The sequence below is a fragment of the Callorhinus ursinus genome, unplaced genomic scaffold, assembly GCF_003265705.2.
Source record: "Callorhinus ursinus isolate GAN/ISIS: 27379988/994484 unplaced genomic scaffold, GSC_fseal_2.0 scaffold20, whole genome shotgun sequence".
Classification (NCBI taxonomy): domain Eukaryota; kingdom Metazoa; phylum Chordata; class Mammalia; order Carnivora; family Otariidae; genus Callorhinus; species Callorhinus ursinus.
Genome location: NW_027397082.1, coordinates 7694350 through 7702885, shown reverse-complemented (window position 1 = coordinate 7702885; position 8536 = coordinate 7694350). Strand labels below are relative to the sequence as shown.

At 42.6% G+C, this 8536-nt stretch overlaps 1 long non-coding RNA gene across 1 annotated transcript in view; it reads left to right on the top strand.

Moving 5' to 3' along the window:
* The first annotated feature begins 6479 nt into the window (after positions 1-6479).
* The window catches only part of LOC141374629 (uncharacterized), an 8803-nt gene continuing 6746 nt past the window's right edge, over positions 6480-8536 (top strand). The window contains exons 1-2 of the long non-coding RNA XR_012381655.1: positions 6480-6567; positions 7858-8057. This is a non-coding gene — a long non-coding RNA (uncharacterized lncRNA). The remainder of the gene's footprint in view (positions 6568-7857; positions 8058-8536) is intronic.

The window sequence follows — 8536 nt, the reverse complement described above, 5'->3', positions numbered from 1 at the left end:
GAAAGAAAGAAAGAAAGAAAGAAAGAAAGAAAGAAAGAAAGAAAGAAGAAAGAAAGAAAGAAAAAGAAAGAAAGGAGGAAAGAAAGGAGGGAAGGAAGGAAGGAAGGAAGGAAGGAAGGAAGGAAGGAAGGAATTGGTTAAAAACTTGCAGAGGTTGGCATTTCTCAAAAGAACCAAAAAGAGGGTAATGTTGCCAATGAACTCAACAGTAGGGTTCCCAAGGCAGCGGGGTGTTAGTGCACAGCAGAACATCTGGATTTAGTCTGAGCTCCAACACTTTAACAACCCTAGATAAGTGACAAGCTCTCTGGTTCCCTACCTGTTCCATTTTAAACCTACATCTGGACTCCACATAATGAACCTCCCCTCTCAAACAAATTGATGTTTAAGTCAAGTAGATTGAATCTCGGTGAGTAATCCCATTTGGTTTTAAATAGAACCAGGTGGAACAGTCCATCTGAGTGACAGCATTTTGGTTGCTATATTGACACGAATCTCAGGAACTTAGGGCTGGCTGTCTACTTTTCGGTACCAAAGGGCACTGAAATTATTTCCTCCCATGTGCAAAATGATTTTAACAGAAGTTCAAAAAGTCACTTTACTTCCCCGAGGTCTGTTCCGAGGGATCAGAATTAGATCTTGCCCAGTCCAAAATTATAACATTAGGAAATTCACAGAACTACAACCTAATCCTATAGATAATGCAAGGACGAGACTGGGCTGGTGGCTTGTTTTCAGATTATTTCAAGATCCTATTTCCCTAGTTTTGCAACTCATTTCTTCAGCCATGGAAATAAATAATTGCACAATATTTTCAGAACTTAAATCAGGTTGAAATCAGGCAATAAGACTAAAACCAACTGAATTTACTCCGCCTCTCTTCCCCATTTCCTTATTTTTCGTAAGCGCTATATTTATTGGAAATCTTTTAAGTTCAGTGGAAATTTCAGATTAATTTTACTGAGGAATGAGTTGTATTATATAACTTTTTTTTCCAGTACAAATTGCCTTTGAGGCTAACAGTAACAATTCTCCCCCATTAGACTGAGAAAACACTCCCTAACAAGATTGTGAATCTTTTGTGTGTTCTTAAAATTTTTTAAGCTAAGAAGAGGCCTAGAAGCTGAAAGATACTGGGTGGGATTTTTGGGTTTTGGTTCAGTTTTAGGTTTTGTTTTTGTTTTTTTTTTTTTCTAGAAACTTTATACAGTGAAGGAGAAAATGCCCCCGGTGCAGTTTCCTTGATACCAGGGAGTCACACCTGGTAAGTGTGTGACTTAGTCAAAGGGTCAAGGCCTTGCAGGTACAGGTGGTGATTAAAGATTCTGACATTAATAGAATAAGCACGCCCTGTTTTCCTTTGGGTTTGGGATTGGGGTTGGCTATGGTGTGGAGACACTTCCTAACCTGTTCCTATGGAACATCTCCTGGGAACACAGGATAAATATTTACTTATTCTAACATATGTTCTGTGAATCATTTGTTAAATTCACTTCCAAGAAGATCAAACCCTTATTCCCACTCATTTGCAATTTGTGAAAGTACATAAGATCTATACGTGATGGGTGTATGGTGTGCGTGTGAGTGTGTGTGTTTAAACCATATATTATTTTCTCCTTCTGCAAATTTCAGTTTTCTTCATGACGAACAGAAATTCAATCTCAGAAAAATTGCCTTTTCAATCCGCCTGTGTAAAGTAGTAAGAAAGCCTCTGATTTCTTAGTCTAACATGGACTTATGTGGTAAAGGAATGCTAACTTTATGGGAACATGAATTTGAAATGTAAGCCTACCTCTCTGAATCATACATTTTTCATAATTCATTTTATTTTTAGCATTTGTTTATATCATAGGTTATAAATATGAAATGTGACAAATAATAAAGTAGACTCATTTTAGGCTGGACTCCTGTTTAGTCATGAGGAAAATCCTAAAAGTTTACAGAGAAAATAATTGATTTCAATTTTTCTTAATTAATAAAAGTCACAGAGTTGAAACGAATTATATTAAGGGTATGAAATAAATTAGAAAACTGGTCTAGATATGACAAAATCAAATGCATATTTTTCATGGTTACATTAACCTTCCTAATTATCTCTGTACTAAAGTGACATTTATAAATAAGGTCGGTGGTTCTCAATTCTGGCTACATATTAGAATTCTCTGGAGAGCTTTTCAAAAAATACCAAAGCATGAGCCCCCTCCCAGACCAAATTGAATCAGAATCCCTAGGTGGGGGAAGGGGGGCCTTGGGCGTCAGTATTTTTGGAAACATCCCTTATGATTCTAATATGCAAGCAGAGTTGAGAATCACTGATTTAGGTATTAATGGAGAAACTGACCCTAGAAACGTGAATGATCACTTGGTCTATGTTCTGAAAGATGCCGTTGCAGACCTACACCAGCAGGTAGCAGTAGAGGGAAGTAAAAAAACCGGGACAGATGCCAGCCCTGGTTAAGAAGTTCGGCCAAGGGGCACCTGGGTGACTCAGTCGTTGAGCGTCTGCCTTTGGCTCGGGTCATGATCCCAGTGTCCTGGGATCGAGCCCCGCATCGGGCTCCCTGCTCCGCGGGAAGCCTGCTTCTCCCTCTCCCGCTCCCCCTGCTTGTGTTCCCTCTCTCGCTTTGTCTCTCTCTGTCAAATAAATAAATAAAATCTTAAAAAAAAAAAAAAAGCTCGGCCAATGCACCCTGGGCACCAAAAGGAATCTTTAAAGACTGAAGAACTTAAAAATTATTCTCAGGGTGCCTGGGTGGCTCAGTCGGTTAAGCGTTGGACTCTTGATTTCAGCTCAAGCTGATCTCAGGGTCCTGGGATGGAGGCCCATGTCCATCTCCCAGCTCAGCGGGGAGTCTGCTTGAGGATTCATTCCCTCTCCCTCTGCCCTACCCCCCCCAACACACACACTCATGTTCTCTCTCTCTCTCTCAAATAAATAAATCTTTTTAAAAAAATTATTTTCAAGGTTGTGTTTTTTGGCTTTTTTTGAAACTTTTACCTGGGTACGGTATTTCAAAAATTCAACATGTGTGAACCAAGGCAAGGTACAGATGAAAGCCTGGAAGATGGGGGAGGGGAAAAGGGAAAGAAAGCAAGAGCAAAAACCTGTTCTTTCTCAAGGACTTCCTTACCCCCCAAACATGCAAAGCTACTGGGAGAAAGACCTCTGTCCATATTTATGTCTGTATTCATGGATGGCTTCGGCCATCAGGACTTTGGAAAGAACTATGGAATTTAAAATTAAAGGTAGGGGAATCCTGATGCTCTGACAATGGGATCTTGGGCGAGTTCATCTCTGCGAGCCTCAGGTTCTTTATTTGTAAAATGGGGTTTAGGTAGAAAAATGAGGGAAATCCAAACCATTTATACAATTTTCAAGTGTACACGTGCTAATTATTTTCCTTCATTAGAATTGGTTTTCGGGCGTATTGGAATTTCAAGGTCATTCCACCAGCAATCATTTTTCGCGAGCCTCTCTCTCATGTGTACAGCTTTACCTCAGGGCTGCGGTCTAATGAAGATCCTGACCCATTGTCAGGTATGGCTGAGAATACACATCCCAAAATGTAGCCTTTTTAAAAAAAATACCTGTACATGCCTTGACTTTTTCTCAGTGCTCAAGAACTAGCTAATAAGGAGTTAATGGTTCAATTAAAGTTACTTAATGTGACTAAAATAGGACATTCTCTTCTCAGCAACTGGAAAGAACATTGCTGCATTTTAGACTACAGGCTTCTGGAGAGCAGCCGAGTTTTAAAATGTTTATATCCCCATGTTCTCCTGCCCCAAAAGGCTTAATAAAGATTCTGGTTGGAATTAAATTTATCATATGGTGACTGGACATTTCATTTTTACTGAAATGTAGTCTAATCCCCGTAGAGTATTGTATTTCATCTATGTAAATAGCTACAATTTGCAGATGTCTGTCCCTATGCCAACAAATTGCAAAAGACTGTTGATGATATTTGGCCTCCCCAGAGCTCACAGATTTGTTTACAAACTATAATCAGTATTATTTTCAAGCTTTGCAATCAAAATTGTGAGCCTCAGAAGTCAGCTGCTCGGGCATTTCATAACACATAGCCTGAGACTGATACACTTGACTCTTGTTTGTAGGCCTGCTCTCCCTGACTACACCACAGCTACTGATGGGCAGGCTCCAGGCCTGTTATATGTCTCCTCCAGAGCCGACACTCAAAGCTACTCCCTCCTTGGAGTCCTGGAGCTAGAGGGAGTGGGGGATGCCATCAAATCTAACATTCTCATCTCCAGACTGAGGTTGAAAGTTGGGAGAGGGGGAAGTCGAATGACTTGCCCAAGGTAACTCAGTTAGTAGCAAAATGAGAACTTGAACCTAGGACTCCTAACGCCCAGATTCGTTGGATGAATTAACAAGAAGCACTGAAAAGCTCACAGAAGACTCAATGATTTGGCAAGGCTGACACTGAGAAGGAGGGAGAGGTGTGGAGTCACCCTATTCCCCCAGTACCCTGCTGGTCCCCTATGATGGAAGGACGCTAGGTTACAAATCTGAGCAGAATACATGAAAGCAGCATTGGTGGCACTCAGGAGGATATAAGGATATAGAAAAAAAGTAGGTGAGTTTTTTTTTTTTTAAGATTTTATTTATTTTTTTGACAGAGAGAGACATAGTAAGAGAGGGAACACGAGCAGGGGGAGCGGAAGACGGAGAAGCAGGCTTCCCGCGGAGCAGGGAGCCCGATGCGGGGCTCGATCCCAGGACCCTGGGATCATGACCTGAGCCGAAGCCAGACGCTTAACGACTGAGCCACCCAGACGCCCCAAAAGTAGGTGAGTTCTTCTACCCCAGCCAGCCTCCAGGAACTTTCCCACCTTGTCCAGACCTGGTTCTTGAAAGAGAACGAACTGATTTACCAAAGCCCTGAGTCAAGGCTCTCAGGATAACTGCCCATACTGTTCTGGATTTAGGAAGCCGAGGGAATGGGACAGGGATTCGTAAATAACAGTGCACCAGACAAGCAAGAGGGAGATTGCTGCCCATCACGCATTTTAATGCAAGAGAGGCTTGGTTTTTATTTATATTGTTGGAATTTGGAGCCAGAACAAAAAAGTATCAAGGATGCAGGATTCACTCTTGGCTTTTAAAATGAAGAGTGGCAGGGCGCCTGGGTAGCTCAGTGGGTTAAGCGTCTGACTCTTCATTTTAGCTGAGGTCATGATCTCAGGATCTCAGGGTCGTGAGATTGAGCCCCATGGCGAGTTTCTCTCCTTCTCCCTCTGCCTGCCCCCCCATGCCCTCTCTTTCTCTCTCTCTCAAATAAATAAGTAAATAAAATCTTTAAAATGCAGAGTGACCACACTTGTTCCTGTCATCAGGGGAAAGGCCCAACTGCTGGCAGGGAAGGTTCCTCACCATTTCCTCACTCTAATGTATGTGGGAAGCACATATCCTTCATTGGATTGAAATCCACACCTGGCTAGTATTTCAAGGCTGAAAAAACACAATAACAGAAGGATGGCTTTGCGAGTGATTCCCATGTACTTTGGTGATTTCAGGCATTCCGGCACTTGAAGTTTATGAAGTTAAATATCAATTTCAGCTATGTTACTTAATTCGTGACAAGAAGTCTCTGGGGTATAAAGACATTAAGACAATTAGGATTGCAACTTGTGTCCCTAGTGAAGATCGAATGCGCAAGTTGGCGCAATGCCCAGCAGAGGAGAGTTAGCAGAAGAGCTAATACGGCTGTGTACCTAGGGGTCAGAGAAGACGGTGTCTCCAATCTGAGGTCTGCCCTTATTCTCAAGAATGGTTCTCAGGAGCTAAAAGCTAATTGTGTAAAGAGTCAAATCTCAAATACAGATGGAATAGCCATCTGAAGTTAACATGCAAATTAGCTTGGGCCCATGGCTTTAGTCCTAAAATAAAATAAATCCAGACCAGAAGAACTGGGAACTCAATCAAAGATTAGGGACAGATGGATGATTCTTCTCTAAATAGAAACTGCCAATATTAGTGGCTTCTTAGGAATGTGTGCTAGAATTAGTCCTAAATTTTTACAAATGACCCAGAATTGGAATCTCTGAGTTTGTACATCATGCTAAGGTTTTCCAGAAGCTGAATGCCAAGCAGATAAGGATAAATGGTAGAAGGGCTTTGCTGAGTTCTAAGAGTGGCCAGACTGAAAATAGAAAGTTTCAAGGTAGGCAACCATGCTTCAATAATCATGGGATCCAGCTATCACTTTGACTCCTGCAAAGTCATAATGGAGTATTCAGAAAGCATGGGCTCCCACGTTTGGAGAGGGGTCAGAGCTGCATGGGAAGGGCCTGGGGGCTGCCGTGTCTGGAGTCCTACAGATGCAAGCTTGCCGTGGTGATGACCCTCTGTAAAGTCAGAGCCAGGTGGAGCCCAGGACGAATGTTCTAGACCGCTGACGTACCAGCTCTGTGCTGAGTGCCTCGCACACACCCAGCTTCTCATTTGTTATATACAGGCACCCCATGAAGTGAGGACTAATTATTAGCCTACTCTGCTGAAGAAGGGATGAGGCTTAGAGACATTAAACAACATGCTAGTAAGGGGTAAGTATTGCACCCCAGGCTGCCTGATTCCCCAGCCGATGACTACCGTAACCTCCTGTCCTTAGGCTTTCCATCAAGCTTTAATTTCCTTTCTCCTAAGGAGTCGTGGCTCCTTTTTGATTGTGTCTGGGTGGTGTCCCCCACCCCTGGGTGTCCTCCTCATCAACCCCTCTTCTGGGAGTGGTGTTGTCCCTCTCCTTGCAACGTCGCCCCAGGAGGAGGGGGACACAAGCTTGGGTAGAGACTGAGTGTAGAGCGCGAGTGACATTTTGAAAGTATAATTTAAGGAAGTGAATCTAAGATAACCGCATTTCCAAACACCTATAAAATCAAGGAATTCCTCACCCCACCAAGAGGCACAGGTTAAAAGCATAAACCAGCTCAACAAGAGTTAAAGTAAGTTCCTGAATGATATACCCAATGGATTATTAAAGGACACTGGGAATGTCTGAGGGACATATCTACTCCTTTGGAAATGGTACAGCATTGAAATCACATCCCCTCTCAAAAGCGATTTTTTTCCTCTCAGTTTTACTTTCAAAGGTCATTTTTACACTGGATGAATTAGGGTCACATCGACCTGGAAAATTTTTAACCTAAGTTTCTTTAAGTTTCTGAGTGTCAACAATTTTATTTGGGAGAGTACGGGGGAGGGGAGTTTTGAAGCTGGGCTTCTGAAAAATTGATGAATGGACTGATTACCAAAGCAACAATAAATACAGAAATGGCAAGAAGTGGCGACAAAAGTGATGATATTTGGAAATATGATGGATTTTTCTTTCAAAATACGTTAAGTGATGAAAGATCAGTAATCTTTGTTTTATTTATTTTTTTAAGATTTTATTTATTTATTTGAGATAGAGAGCGGGAGTGAGAGAGAAGCATGAGCGCAGGGGAGGGGGCAGAGGGAGAGGGAGAAGCCGGCTCCCCACTGAGTTGGGAGCCCAACTCAGGGCTCAATCCCAAGATCCCAGGGTCATGACCTGAGCCGAAGGCAGACGCTTAACTGACTGAGGCACCCAGGAGCCCTGGTCAGTAATCTTTATGGAGCCTGAAAACACAGGAAAATTTAAAAGTAAACAGATAAAAAGCTTATGTAGTGAGGAATATTACAAATCATAAGCAGTGACTTCATGTATGTAGTTAACTCAGAAGCTCAACACCTATCTCATGACAAAGTTTTCTGTTGTTTCTATTCATTGCGTTCATAGCCTCCTTTTCTATTGCCTTTGATAATGTTTTACAGACATCATTGATTTATATTCCTTATCTGTGTCTTTTCCTTCCCAGACAGAAGTAGAGTGAGCAACATCAGCAAGGAGAAATCATCGGGCATCTATCATGACTTGGGGTCCTGTGCTGGTTGCTGGCTACGGATGTTTAGTTATCCCCAAAGTGTGATAATTGCTTTAAGTACAGGTTGCCCCCGCTATCCGAAAGTGGAATGCTTCTGTGAAACTCTTCGTGAGCCAGTGTTGTAAACTGAGGAGGTAATTACTGTTCATTTATATGGAAAATTTTTGAGCTTTTCGAGACTCAAAAGATAAGCTCTCTTAAGCTTTTCTTTTTCTTTTTTTAAGAGAGGGAGAGTGGGGGAGGGGCAGAGGGGGAGGGAAAGAGTGAATCTTAAGTAGGCTCCCTGCCCAGTGTGGAGCCCGACAGGAGGCTTGATCTCACGACCTTCAGATCATGACCTGAGCCAAAATCAAGAGTCGGACGCTTAACTGACTGAGCCACCCAGGTGCCCCTTAGGGTTTTCTGATACCTTAGGACAGACACATCTTGCTAACAGATGAGCAAGATAAATGGAGACAAGGCCCAGGTGCTCACAGACACAGTTCAGAGCTCAGGAGGCTTCATGCTGAGATGCTGAGTGTCGCTCGAAGGAGGTTGGCAGCGCCACCCTCACTGCTCGGGTGTGCCGCCCCTGTAAGGGCTTGCAACAAACAAACACCAAACAAACGCTGAC